The following is a 15,916-nucleotide window of genomic DNA, read 5'->3' on the forward strand; positions in this document are numbered from 1 at the left end:
TTCCAACTCCACTAGACCCCGTTCCAAGTATCCTAGCCGCTTGCTGGCGCTGACAGCCATGTCTTTCCATTTTTCAATCAGCTTTTGGTGGGCTTCTTGAATCTCGCAGTGTTCGCTTTCACATTCCTGAATCCTCTTGCGCAGTTGGTTGTATTTGACCTGTGCTTCAGCCCTTTCATCGATGATTCTGTGACCTCGAACAAACCCAGGTTGCCCCAGACCATTGTGATTGTCCTCCAGCCATCCCGAATAGTATGGGGTGCAGCCAGCATAGAGATATCTGGCTTGATAGTATCTCTCCCCATGATGATCTTGCAATGCCACATATGCTGAGCTTGGAACTTATAAGGATTGTCATCAGCTTGGAAGTCGACCAGGAAGTGACTCATCTTGTCAACCCTTGGTATAACCTGTTTCCTACCAGCCTGTCTCATAACCCGGAGAGGGACATAAGGGTAGGTTCCTCTCAAACCGATCAGTATCAGAAATGGTGCGTCCCTGGATCGGGCGATGAACTCTTCAGTAGGGAACCACTCGAACATCCATTGTATTTGATCCTCAGTCAGATTTTCAAACCACTCCACCCATCCCTTGGCATCTTCTGGCTGAGCAAACATGTTGGGCATGTAGTTCATTCGCCTTGGTTGATGGAAGTCTATATGATGTCCCAGTCTCTATGCTGAATCTCTTGCTGATATTCACTCCTTTGGATATGCTCCATGAGCCAGAGTTGGAGTAGCAGGTTGCAGCCCTCGAAGTGTGGGGCTCCTTGTTGACACATTTCCATGGCTCGGTATATCTCTACGATGATTATGGGAACTATGCTAAATGGTTGTCCCCCAATTCCCTCCATCAAAGTTATGGTGACCATGGCTAGCCTGGTGTGGATCCTTGCTTTCTTCATTGGAAACACTATCGTCCCCAAGAAACAGAACATGAAGATAAAGACCCTTTGGTGAATATGCCCCAATGATGTAAGGGCAAACTCATCCGAATAAGTACGGTAGGATTTTCTGTGACCGTACCTTTCGTACAAATAATCAAAGGGAATGTAAGACTCCTTCAAACATGTCAAGTCTGGATTCTTCTTTAGGCCCATCATTTTGAGGAAACCTCCACCCTTGCAATTTTCCGGCATTAACAAACCTGGAGTCTCCCATGGTATACCAGTCAATCCTCCTATTTCCTCTAGCAGGGGTGTCATCTCAATCTCCTCGAAGCGAAACACAGACCTATCACAGTCCCAGAACAGAGTAGCAGCTTCTATGATTTTGTTGTTGGGTTGGACCTCTAGGAGAGAAGGTAGATTTAATAGGTATTTTCGGACAAGAGTCTGATCACTGGAATGAAGTTCCTCCCACCAGCTTAGCAACCTTGGGTGAATGTTTGTGACCATGCCGAATCTGGGGAGTTTGTGCCTCATGTTTCTGCAAGACAAAAGGGTCAGGCCCTTAACCCCACTAGACTCGACTATTAAATACCAATAATTGGCATAAAAGTATTTAATTCTCCAAATAAATGCACAAAACGTGATAGTGTCCGTTTGATTTTTTGGGAAACCCAGTGGACTTTGGATAAAGCTACCTTAAAGAGTCATTATGCGGACAACATAATTGACTCAGCTAGGTTTGACCATGATGCATGCACAATTAAACAGAGTAAGGTTTCTATGGGTTTTAGACTGATACCCTTGAGCGGACAACTCAAGAGGGAAAGGCACAAAACCATCGACTACACCGTTGATCGACCGGTTTTACTGCAAATACGCCTTTGCTAGATTTAAAGGGTGAAAATATCGAAAGATCGCAACCACTCATTATAAGCATTGCTATGGTATTTGTTTGGCACGAGTGGAATATGATGTTGAAAACATGTTTATGCAATGATTAAACAAGTTATCACGTATTTGCACGTTCATAAAGTAATAATTACAATAATTTAAAACAGTCATAAAGGAGTGCAGTAGAGGAAAGCGGTAAAGGAGACAAGGGAAAGAAACAAGAGACGAGTCAGTTTCGCAATCGAAAAGATAATTGAATGCTTAATAGAAATAAACAAATAATTGCGCATAAAGAAGCATAAATCACAATAATAGTCTGAAATGGTAAAAGCCTAAATGTCCCCAGCAGAGTCGCCATGCTGTCGCGCCCCCTTTTTCTCGCGAAATAGGGTTTATGACATTGACAACTCTTTTAACGGGTATTAAAAGGGAAGAGTCACCACCTAATGATTAAAGTACATTAGCACACTAAGAAGAGTTTTATTTAGGAAAACCAAAGATCGAGTAAGGGTTTGAAATTTTCCCGAAGGGAAGGTGTTAGGAACCCCTCAGGATCCACTAGTGTAGTTCTGGCCATACTATAATTGTGACTTTAAGTAAGAAAATAAGTGTTTCAAATATGAGAGGGTTTACACATACGGGTTGGAAATAGATAAAATTAAAAGAAGCGAAAGGCAAGCTGAAATTTGAGAAAAACGGTTTAAAATTTTGAAAGGTAAACAACGAAATAAACAAGTAAAGGAAAGGGGGGGGGGTCCTAAGTTTATAAATAATATGGATCACCCCACACAATGTCCGGTAATCCCTCCTCGACGAGGGGTTACACGTGATATTATCGCGTGGTCATCACATCCATATCTACCCTTTCCCACCCCGTTAAGGTGCTAAAGCACGGAATAGTCTCGTTTACTTATTGCATGCTATTCCCGCCCCAATTCTATCAGCCCCGGAGGTGCTTTGGACTACTAATCCTATAATGGTGGAAAAGTTGGCTTATTTGTGGTTTCAAAAGGTAAAAATACTAAGGCGACAAACAAAACATGTATAACAAGTATTGGGAAAACACATAGACAGGTATGGCTCAAATAAACCTCCTCAAATCAAAGAAAAACATCTAGTTTAGCAAGTTTTACATGTACTGATAAGGTCTGATTAAAACTTAAAAGGGGAAAGCAGGCTGATTTATCACATACTTTCAGATAAGAAGTCCGAATTAGACCTTCCCGCTGGTTGTAATTAACAAAGAAAACTGGTGCAGTCATAACTTTTATCCTAAGGCTTGCCTAAGTGTTAGACGAAACCTATAGGCATGATATCTACTGGTTTCAGAAAAGATGAAGTGTACTGGTTTTAGAAGAGGTCGTCAGTTATTCAGGGAAGACGAGTTTGACAAAAGATTCTGCAGATGTTGGACAATGATATTGCCGATTTTAGACTTATAGGTGAAGGAAAACGTTTCCTACTAGGTTGTTAATTCCTATAGGCATGCTTTCTAGGCGTTGTTGACTTTAAAAAACATTGTTATTGACATGCAGAAATCCTATAGGCAGGTCATCTATATGCAGTTAGTTATTTAACTCCTATAAATAGGTTTGCCTAATGATAGATGCACATGCAAATTGCACGAAGTCCTATAGGCATATTATCTATATGGTATGTAGAATTTCAGAAATGACTTATGGACATGGTCTCTATATAATACAGAAGTGCAGAAACCTATAGACATGGTCTCTATATAATGCAGAAGTGCAGAAACCTATAGACATGATATCTATATGAAATGGAGAAGTGCAGAAGTATAATAATTCCCTATGAACATGATATCTATATGAAATGCAGAAGTACAGAAGTATAATGATTCCCTATGAACATGATATCTACCCCTTTGCAGGCATGATTCCCTCCTTTTTCACTAGCCATCCCCAATAGTTATTACAAGTTATTACAACCCAGAATGAAATAAGAAAAGAAAAATTAAAGGTACAACCAAGGGGAGCCTAATTCAGACTCCATGTCTGAAATATGAGATGAACCAACTCTAAAGATCATGATCCAAAGCCTTTCTCTCATCTTTGGGTGTGTCAGAGTTCCCTAAGAGCCTCATATGGACTCCGGGCAGTGCTCACACCCAAATGCTACCAGATTAAGAACATAGTGCAGTGTGGAAGGGTCAGCCCTCAAGTGTCCAAGTTCAGAGGGAACTCAAGGTCTCAAGGTAGGGTTCACAAGAGGGGGCAGAACCTAGAAGCTAGGAAAGAGTACAAGTGCAGAAGTGAAGTTCTGAAAGGGAAAATAGGGAAAAGGGAACAACTTAAAAATCAGTGCATATAGGGGTATAGAGGAGTAGGGAATTTGCAAGAACACAAGAGAAGCAGGCTGATGGGCATACTCAACAATGGGATATGCTGGCACACCCTCCAGCCTGTTAGAGGTTAGGACCTCATTGGTTCAGAACTCAAGTCATGGGCAACAACTCATGTTGCCATGCCCTAAGTCACCACTTACAAACACATAGGGGTAATGGGGTAGGGAGCAAAGATTCACAGTAGAAACAGGCAGTAGAACATAGGCATATTAAGTTAAATATTGAACTCTACATAAGCAGTAAAGTAGCCATGGATATAAAAACTTTAAGTAAACACATTGGGGTGATGCTAAAACTAAAACTAGGACATACCAGTTTCAGAGAAAACAAACAAAGAGAAAGCAGTAGTCTTGTAAAGCCAAAGTGCAAACGAGCAATCAGAATGCTATGAGTTTAGAAGAGAATTGTGAAGTGTGAAGTGTAGAAGTATTGAATTGAAGGTGTCCTAAAGTGCAGAAGGGTCGTGCCCTTTTATAGTGCAGAAAGCAAGTAGAAATAGGTAATAAAAATAGTTTGAAAATCAATTACACAAGGTCTCCCTTTAATTAAGGGATTCTGATTTCAAACGGGCAAAATAATTAAGGAAAGGGGTCAATCAAACACTTTTCCAAAGCAGTACAAGAGGGGTAAATACATAGAGGTTTATTTAAGGACAAAGTCTTGATAGTACATGGTTTGTGCAAATAAGGAAAGGAAATCAGTTGACTGCTAGTAAATCAGAAATTGAGGATTTCGTATGAATGAACCAGGTCAGAAAGATGGGAAGGATTTTGACTTAAGGAAAATCAATACCAATCAGTTAAACTTATTAAAAGGAATTCTGAATCAATCACAAGTCGGAAAACCATTTTGAAGAAAGATTCCTCATATATAAAAGCACACAGATACGTTAAACATGAACAAATTTGTCATGCTATTCAATAGAAGAGTCTAGTGTAGGAGAATCAGAATTGTGTGCAAACAAAAGAAGTTCACACTTTGTCATAGACCCAGAAATAAGTCTGAAAGAGTCTAGGGTCCTCAAGCAGAACCCTAGTTTGATCATATGACCAAACTCGGAGGAAACCCCCAAATTCTAGGGTTTTCGACTCGAGTCAAATACAGAGATGAGGAGGCAACAGGCTCAGAGATTTCCTTTCAGAATCTCATGAGAAGACAAGAAAATACAAATAATATTCAAAGCAGACAGAGCGTAGGAGCATAATGAGAGAATAGTCACGATAGTAAAAGAAACGTGTTTAAGAAAACCTTTTAGAAGGGACTTAAATAGAGTTCAGTAGAAGGCACACAAAACTTAAGAACTCAGTAGGAAATACATATAGTAGAAGAACACAAAAATACCGGAAAAGCATAGCAAAAGATCATATAGGAAAATACAGCAAGATAAACATGCGAGCATGGTACAAAACACAGTAGAAAAATAAAGCACAGAAGAAAATGCATGATAAAGGAAAACTTAAGAACATAGTAGAAGAACATGTGTGGTAGAAAAGAAAACATAAGAACATAGTATAGACAAACACACACAAAGAAAAGAAGAAGAAAAGGCAGAGAAACATTTTAAGCTTTTCAGAGAAACCCTAAATCGGAAAGATTTAATTTTTGCAAGAAATATTAGGGAAAACGTTTAAAAACTCAAGTAGAGCACAAATATAGAACAGATTTAAGAAAACAATCAGAGAAAACCTCGAATAGCTAGGGTTTCAGAGGAACCCTAAAGCGATAAAGGCTTGGAAAAGGTCCGATCTAAGTCGGATAAGTTAGAAATAGGTCATAATGCTTGGATATGCTAGAGCAAGGCCGGAGAGGCCATAGAACCTTGAATCGGAGAGGATCTGAACGGACACCATTGAGGTCAGACCTCAAAATTTCGAACACCAAGTGTTTAAGAGCAGATGGAGATGAGATTAAGCCATCCATGGCCTGAGAGGCCATGGATTCCGATGAGCTGAAGGTAGAAGACAGTAGGAGATGATTAGGGTTTCAAGAACCTTCGAGAGAGTTAACGGCGGCTGATAGAATGAAATGAGTTAGGGTTAGGGGTGTGGATGGATTAAAAAAGGAAAGGAGAAATCGTGGTTGTTGATCAAATTGATCAACGGCCTGGATTAAAAGGGGTTTGGGTTAGGTAGTTTTAAATGGGTTAAGGGTTGGGTTAAATGGAATTGGGCTGGTCCGAAATTGGGTCAATTAGGGGAACCAATTTTGGCTATAATTGAAACAAAATGGGCCAGATTTTAAATAGCCACTTTTCCCTTTTTATTTTTATAAAAATAGTAAAATGACTTCTGAAAATAAATTAAAGGTACTGAGTCAATTAATGATATACAAATATTAATTTAAAAATATTAGAACCAATTTCATAATTATAAAATGCTATTAATCTTAAAATAGGCTAAAATTGCAATTATATGCAATTTAGCTTTTAAAATACCAAATAAATTTGTAAAAAATGTATAAAACTTACCCTAGCTATATTTTGGTATAAATATGAGAATAAGGTAAGTTATTCACCAAAATGATAATTTTGGGAATAATTATTGGTTTTTGTACTGCTAAAATGGGCAATAAATCAGTTTAAAAATCTTTTAGAAATTAGGAAAATTATTGAAACACTTGGACATACTTATATATGCATATATATCCTATTTTGAAAGTATTTGCATGTAAAAATACATAGGGAAAAATTGGGTATCAACAGGTAATTGATGGGTCTTGTGACTATGGGTGTTTGATATTTGTACCAATTTCATGGTTAATTGTTGAATTAGTGGTTGCAAACACTAGTTTGTGTTTAGTTAACTTGGGCTCTTCTTGAGAAAGAGAGCCTAAGTCTCCGAAATTGGTCCAACAAGGAATTGGGGCGTACTCAAGAGATTGATAGCCCCAATTAAAGGGTTAAACTTCGAGAGAGTAATACCCGACTTGAACCCTAGTTGCTTGTGCAAATTTGCATACCCAATTGGTCTTGAGAAAGTCAATTAGGGAAAAATTACTCGAACCACCGAGAGGTGTAGAGTGAGTAATATCATGCAACGGTTATATCATACTCCCCAACTATGTCAATTGTGCCTTAGATTCAAGTACCCGTCAATTGACCACCTAGGCGAACGTCACTACCCTAGTGCCTTTTAAACCATTTGAACAACCCGTAGCATTAACTCTTAGCTTAATCTATTTGCATTTATTATTTGTAGTTTGATAATAGTGGAAGTAAAACGAAAACCCCAAACATGATTAGAAATGTAATTTGGAACACATACGCAATCCTAAACTAGATAGATACTCGATTCTAAATTCTAACTCTCTGTGGAAATCGATCCGGACCCTAAATCAGGTAAAAGCTGCTCCGACCCTCTCTCGCTACTCAATAGTAGTGCGAAGTAGGCCGTGATCACTTTTTGGCGCCGTTGCCGGGGAGCTAACGGTTTTGGCTATCTATTTAGTTAGTTTTGTGTATTATTCTTATTTCCTTCTTTATTACTTACTTGTTTGTGTCACAACTCAGGTACCTAATGGCAGCGAACAACGCTAATGACACTCTTGGAAACGTGATTGTGGGGGAGGAGGTAAATGATGTCAGGGGAGATGAGGTTCCTATTGTACCTCAAAGACAACGTAGAGGCCGCAATGTCAATGCTAATCCGAATAGTGATATTCCAGACCCTCCTCCGTCACCTCCAAGAGTGGCTCCCAGAGTAAACCAGGGCTATGCGAGTGCTATTGTCCCACCCCGAATTCGGGCGAGCAATTTTCATATAACCAATGTAATGTTGACCTTACTTGAGCAGCGTGAGTATTTCACGAGCGCTGCAAATCAAAATGCCTACAAACATCTCAAGGGGTTCGTGGATACATGCTGGGGGAGCAAGCAGACAAATGTGTCCGAGGATGCTCTTACGTTGAGACTTTTCCCATTCTCACTTCGGGGGGAGGTATTAGATTGCTCGAGAGACTTCCCAACTATTCCATCACAACTTGGTATGAGTTGGCGGATAAATTCATTGCTAAATTTTTCTCGCCGGGGCATATGGAGGCATTTCGAGATGAGATATTGGCTTTCAAGCAAGAGCCCACGGAACCTTTGCATGAGATTTGGGAGCGGTATAGAACGATGGTGAAGGAATGCCCCAACAATGATATGACCGACGCTATGATCCAACAAACTTTCTACCGGGGCATCAATACCACAAACCAATGCATAGTAAACCAACTTGCCGGGGGCAATTTTATGAAGCTGTCATATGATGAGGCATGCGATGTACTTGACGAGATGGTTGACACTTCTTCTGCATGGCAAAGTAGAGCCAATGTGCCTCAACGTGACCCCACAGTTATTCATTTGCACAAGGAACTACATAATCACGGGCAAGCTATACTGAGCTTACAACTACTATGAACCAATTGGCAAAGGCACAGTTGCAACAAGTTCAAAATCCTCGCCAAGTGAATGTCATGGAGGATGTTAATATGCTTGTCAACAAAAGAAGACAACAAAACTAAGGGAATTCTGAGCAATTTGATGATGACTGTGATGAGTTTCAAAATGATGGTTATGATGAACAAAGTGAAGAAGTTCAATATGTAAACAATTATCAAGGCCAACAGGGCAACTCTTCCAACCAACAACAGTGGAGACCTCAAGGAAATTGGGGCAATCAACGACAAGGAAATAGCAAATGGGGCAATCAACAACAAAACAATAGTAATTAGGGAAACAACAACCAAAACAACAACTGGTGCAATCAGAACAACAATCAAGGCAACCAAGGAAATTGGAATGGTAATAACAACAATTGGGGTGGCAATAACAATCAAGGTGGATGGATCCAAGGAAACTGGGGCAAGGCTTTCAAAGGCCCCCAATGTACCAACAACCGAACAATCCACCCCATTTTCCTTCTCAAGGTCCTAGTCCTTCTGGCAATGATTTGGGTAGAGTTGAAATGATGTTCGAACAAATGATGAAAAAGAATGCTGATTCTGATGCACAGTTGGCTTCCCACAATACCTCTATCAGAAATTTGGAGGTGCAATTAGGCCAAATCTCTCAGTCTTTAAATACTCGCCCTAAGGGTGCTCTACCAAGTGATACGGTAGTAAACCCAAAGGGTGGGAATAAGCATGTTATGGCAATTACAACAAGAAGTGGGAGAGGTGGTGATGTGAATGCCTCTAAGCAAAAGCAAGTTTTGGGTGATGATGTTGAGTTGAAAGAAGAAGAAGTCCCTTTGGTAGTTGAAGATGTGGTTGATGAAAATGTGAACAATGAAGTGAGGATTGATATTCAAGATGTCGAGGTAGAAACTCAAAATGACGTGAACCCGTCTAGGGAACACTTAATAGACATGTAGGATCCGGTTGTGCCTAAAGCCAAGGAACCTTTTCCAAGGCCACCTCCACCTTATCCTTAAAGGCTTGCGAAGCAAAAGAATGATAATTAGTTTAAGAAGTTCATTGACATGATGAAGAGCTTGTCCATTAACGTCCCTTTGGTGGAGGCTCTTGAACAAATGTCGGGCTATGCAAAATTCATGAAAGACTTGGTCACAAAGAAGCATTCTATGGATTGTGAAACTATAAAGATAACTCACCAAGTTAGTGCTATAGTGCATTCAATGTCCCCGAAGCTTGAAGATCCCGGTGCTTTCACCATTCCTTGAACCATTGGGAGTGCGGATTTTCCAAGGCTCTATGTGATTTGGGAGCTAGTATCAATTTGATGCCTTACTCAGTTTTCAAAACTTTGGGTAATGGGCAACCTAGGCCGACTTCCATGAGGTTACAAATAGTGAATAGATCAATGAAGATACCTTTAGGTATTATTGATGATGTGCTTGTCTGTGTGGACAAATTTATCTTTCCAGCTGACTTTGTGATCTTGGACTACGAAGTGGACTACGAAGTTCCTATCATACTGGGCAGACCTTTCCTAGCTACGGGGAAGGCATTGGTAGATGTGGAAGCAGGGGAACTCACCTTCCGGGTGGGTGATGAAAAGGTGATCTTTCTTGTGTGCAAATCTATGAAGCAGCCCAACAGTACCGAGGTGTGCTCTTTTGTTGACCTCATCACAATAGTGATAATTGATGACACCAGTGCAATGATCAATGTGGAGGACCCATAAGAGGCTGTTTTGTTGAATCTTGATGTCAATCAGGAAGCAAGCCGAGTGGAGTGCGTGAATGCTTTACATGGAGTGGGCTCTTATTCTTATGAGCCTAGGAAATTGTCTTTGGATCTCGAGAATAGAAAGACTCCACCAACCAAACCGTCAATTGAGGAGCCTCCGGTGTTGGAGTTGAAACCACTTCCTCCACACCTCAGGTATGAGTTCTTAGGCTCAAATTCTACTTTGCCAGTTATTCTTTCTTCTTGCCTTACTAACATGCAGGTTGATGCCACATTGGCGGTGCTTCAAAAGTAGAAAAAAGCAATTGGATGGACTTTAGCTGATATTCGGGGAATAAGCCCTGCATTCTGTATGCAAAAAATTATCTTGGAGGATGATGCAAAGCCTTCCTTGGAGCATCAAAAAAGATTGAATGAAGCAATGCAAGAAGTTGTGAAAAAAGAGGTGATCAAGTGGTTGGATGTCGGGGTTGTGTACCCCATCTCTGATAGCTCTTGGACTTCATCAGTGCAATGTGTACCGAAGAAGGGTGGCATGACCGTGGTTACAAATTCTCAAAATGAGTTGATTCCTACAAGAACATTCACTAGTTGGAGAGTATGCATGGACTACCGCAAATTGAATAAAGTGACCCGCAAGAATCACTTCCCTTTGCCTTTCCTTGACCAGATGTTAGACCGACTTGTTGGGCGTGCCTTCTGTTGCTTCTTGGATGGGTATTCTAGGTACAATCAAATCTTGATTGTGCCGGAAGATTAGGAGAAGACCACATTCACTTGTCCATATGGCACTTTTGCTTTCTCTAGGATACCTTTTGGGTTGTGTAATGTACCGACTACATTTCAGCGGTGTATGATGGCCATTTTCACCAATATGGTGGAAGACATTTTGGAGGTATTCATGGACAATTTTAGTATTATGGGGGATTCATTTGGTGAGTGCTTGAAGAATCTTGATAGGGTGTTGGCCCGTTGTGAAGAAACCAATCTTGTCCTCAAATGGGAGAAATGCCACTTTATGGTGGAAGAAGAAATCGTTCTTGGGCGTAAAATTTCGAAGCATGGCATTGAGGTGGATAAAGCAAAGATCGATGTGATTTCAAGGCTCCCTCCCCTACATCCATCAAGGGAGTCCAAAGTTTTCTTGGGCATGCGGGGTTCTATCGGAGATTTTATCAAAGACTTTTTGAATGTAGTGAATCCTTTGTGTAAGTTATTGGAAAAAGATGCTAAGTTCGTATTTGATGAAAAGTGTATGCAAGCCTTTAAACTTCTCAAGCATAAGTTGACCACCACTCCTATCATTACCACGCCTAATTGGAGCTTGCCCTTTAAGCTCATGTGTGATGCGAGCGATGATGCAGTTGGGGTGGTTTTGGGTCAAAGAGTGAACAAAATATTTCATCTGGTGTACTATGCGAGCAAGACAATGAATGATGCTCAAGTGAACTACACGGTGACTGAGAAAGAGCTTTTGGCTATTGTGTTTGCTATGGAAAAATTCCGGCCGTATCTTTTCGGTGCTAAGGTTATTATTCATACAGAACATGCCGTACTTCGGTACTTGATGACGAAGAAGGACTCCAAAGCTAGACTGATGTGATGGGTCTTATTACTTCAAGAGTTTGATTTGAAGATTGTGGACCAGAAGGGTAGTGAGAACCAAGTGGCAGACCACTTGTCCCGCTTGGAGGAGGAGGGGAGGCCTCGTGATGGCCTAGAGATCAATGATTCCTTTCCCGACGAACAACTCCTTTCGGTGTCGATGAATGATATGCCATGGTTTGCCTATGTTGCTAATTTCCTTGTGACTGGTATAATCCCGTGTGAGCTCTCTTCTAACCAAAGGAAGAAGCTCAAGCAGGATAGTTTGGACTTCTATAGGGATAAGCCGTACTTGTTCAAGATTTGCACGGATGGTGTGATCCGAAAGTGTGTCCCGGAGGAGAAGCAATTTAATATCTTGGAGGCTTGTCATTCCTCTCCCTATGGTGGCCATCATGGCGGGGCAAGGACGGCTTCTAAAGTTCTTAGTTGTGAGTTTTATTGGCCAACCTTGTTCAAAGATGTGGGTGATTTTGTGAAGAGATGCGACAAATGCCAAAGAGTGGGTGGAATTTCGAAGAAAGATGAGATGCCTCTCAATACAATCCTTGAGGTTGATATTTTTGATGTATGGGGCATTGATTTCATGGGCCCAATTGTTAGCTCTTGTGGGAACACTTACATTCTTGTGGCAGTTGACTATGTTTCAAAGTGGGTTGAAGCCGTGACTTTGCCTAACAATGAGGCCCGGAGTGTTGTTGCATTCCTCAAGAAAAGCATTTTTAAAAGGTTTGGTACTCCGCGTGCAATCATCAGTGATGGGGGGTCTCATTTTTGCAATAGAGCTTTCGACACATTACTTTCAAAATATGGTGTCAATCACAAAGTTTCTACCGCCTATCATCCTCAAGAAAGTGGTCAAGTTGAAGTCTCCAATAGGGAAATCAAGAGCATATTGTCAAAGACGGTCAATGCAAATAGGACCGATTGGTCGAAGAAGTTGGATGCCGCTCTATGGGCTTATAGGACTGCTTACAAGACTTCGGTTGGTATGTCTCCGTATCGGTTGGTGTTTGGGAAAGCTTGCCATTTACCGGTTGAGTTAGAGCACAAGGCCATGTGGGCTTTGAGGAAGCTAAATCTTGAGTGGGATGTTGCAGCCAATCTTCGTGTGGAGCAGCTCAATGAACTTGATGAATTCAGATTTCATGCCTGCTCCGGTTCGTCCTTATATAAGGACAAAATGAAGTACCTTCATGATAAATATGCTCATGGAAAGGAGTTCAAAGTAGGTGATTTGGTTCTCTTGTTCAACTTCCGGTTACGTCTGTTTCTAGGAAAGCTCAAGTCAAAATGGAGTGGCATGTTTGAAGTGGTGTGTGTGACCCCGTTTGGTGCTCTTGATTTAAATAACAAAAATGGTGAAGTCTTCTGAGTTAATGGGCACCGGGTCAAGCATTATCTTGGAAAATTTGATGACAGCCATGTGGTGGCGCTTCTTCATCTAAAATAATGTGATGGTAACATGCGTCGTGCCGCGACGTTAAATCAGGCGCTTCTTGGGAGGCAATCCATGTGTTTTTCTTCTTGTTTTTCTTTGATTTTCATTGTAGGGTTTATTTTTGGGCTAACTGGTTGTGAGATGTTACAGGATTGTGTTGGTGTAGTGCAGGACATAGTAGAAAAAAGTGTCAGGTCTCTGAAGTTGTTAGTGCGGCCGCACTACATTTAGTGCGGACCGCACCAGTGAAGGGTGAAATGATGACCTCTCTGAAGATTGCCACTGCGACCGCACTACATTTTGTGCAGTCCGAAGTGGACCACTGTGGCCGCAGTCAATTTCGTGCGGACCGCAGTGGGTTACTTGGTCGAACTTGGCAAAAGCAATATAGTGCGGACCGCTGTCCATTTTGTGCGGTCCACACTAGTTGGTGAGACTGGGCCCAGATCCTTTTCTATAAATAGGGCCTGAGGCCCTCCTGTTCAAACTTTTTGATCTTTTTACTCTCAGACTAATACAAACACTGTTTATCACCTTCCTTTGATCGTAATTAAATGTTGGAACTGATTGACTTCATTTCATCTCACATCTGGTACCATTACTTGCCTTTTAATTGTTCAATTGTTAATTTCTTTTAATTTTAGTTCTTCTTGCTTCCCTATTTATATTTCCCATAGTTTTTCTTCGATTGATTAGGTTAGGGTTGTAAATTTCTTGATTAGAGTAGGCTCCTGTAGTTAAAAACAATGGGAAATCACTTAGGGGCATTGTTTAGGTATTAATTATGCTTAAAATAAAAAATTCTTTAAACCCTAACTTAGTGCCACAACTGGGCACTCAACACGGACCACAGTCGTTTCTGTGCGGTCCACAGTACCATTTTATGCGGATCACATTGATGAAACTTCTGAAAGTTGAACTTTGGGTAGTGCGATCTGCACTGGCTAGATACAGAGGGTGGGTAGTCTAAATCCCACCCCTGTGCGGACCGCATGGCCATTTTGTGCGGTCCACATTGGCCCCTGTGCGGCCACACACCATTTTGTGTGGTCCGCACTGGGTACCTTCTGCAACATGTCTGCAACTCTTTTCTTCTGTCTGCAATTCTATTTCTTGCCTGTTGCTATAGATACTAACAAAGTCATTTGAATTGTGTTTTCAGATAATGGTAAAACGAGGCAAAGGATCTAAACAACCAGTTAGAGGAGGATCCTCCCGGGGAGGGGAACAAAATGGTTAGACTCACTCCCCAAGCTAGGCAAAACATCAAAAACATGTGGAAGGCGATAAAAGCTGCTAACAGAGCCATTTACATGTCGGGGAGTGAGTCGAGCCCTCCCGAGAGATCTCTTCGGACTCTGTGCCAGAATACATCCCTGACTAGCTGGAGAGACATAGACTGAGAGATACACCTCCAGCATCCCCCACTGCCCAAGCATTAGTGAACATCTCTTCTGGGTTGTCTGAGGGCTCAGGTGATGGTAGTGGGCAATACTCCACCTCTCCCACAGCTTCTTTATCTGGAGAGCGTGCAGTAGGAGATGAGGAGGAAGTAGGGTAAATGAAGAAGTAGGAGAAGGCGGTGAACCATAAGTGGGGGTTATTACCCGAACTAGGAAGTTGGAGGTGTGGCAGGACCAGTTTGTTAGTGAGGTAGCATACCACAAATTCCGGGAATGGTGGCCGGTGAGGAAGTTAATCCCGGAGTGGAGTTTTATTGATAGAGACTTGCTACCTCACAACCCCAACGTGAGTAGGCAGTTTATGACAAGAGTGGGATGGTAACATTTTCTAGATGAGTGTGGGGATGCCAACGTACACTTGGTCAAGGAATTTTACAGCAACGTAGCCTACATCAAAAAGGGCTCCAAAGTGACCAAGGTTCAAAATCTGAAGGTGTTGTTCGACGGGAAGAAAATCAATGACTATCTTGGGTTTAATGAGGAAGATGAGACCCTGTACATGGTAAAGATGGAAATGGGCGAGGAGGTTCGTCCCCGGCTAGCACATTACCTAGCAATCCCAGGTACCACCCCCGACTGGTTGACTGTTGGAGTCAAGATCTTGAGACAGAGTTTGAACTTTGAGGCACAGGGGTGGGAGACCTTTGTATGTAGCAGGTTGGACCCCACGACACATGACAACTCCATCCCTTTCCACCGTGCTGTGTTAGTGGCTTCGATCATGGTGGGGTACCCAATCAATGTGGGGAATGTGATGTCGTGGATTATTACTATTGTGGGTGCCGAGCATGATAGAAACTACTTGTTCCCCAGTTTCCTCACTATGTACTTCCGGGACATGAAAGTGGATAAGAGGTCCTTCGATATCAAAGTCAAAGAGAAGGCCCCTTTCTCCTGGTACAGCATGCAAGGGGATGACAACCCCAAGAGCAAGAACTTCAAGAGTACAGTTACTGCTCCAACTAGCCAGTCTAAAGAGCCAGTTGTGGTAGTGACTCCAGCCGAGCTTGCCTCTACTTCCACTGCTGCCCCTCCTGGTCTATCCACCTCAGCGAACCCGAAGATTCCATCTTCCCTGGACCATCCTATTACTACCCACCGACTAAACTAGGCACTTCTAAGTATCAACA

Source organism: Nicotiana tabacum, chromosome 22, assembly GCF_000715075.1.
Source record: "Nicotiana tabacum cultivar K326 chromosome 22, ASM71507v2, whole genome shotgun sequence".
Taxonomy (NCBI): domain Eukaryota; kingdom Viridiplantae; phylum Streptophyta; class Magnoliopsida; order Solanales; family Solanaceae; genus Nicotiana; species Nicotiana tabacum.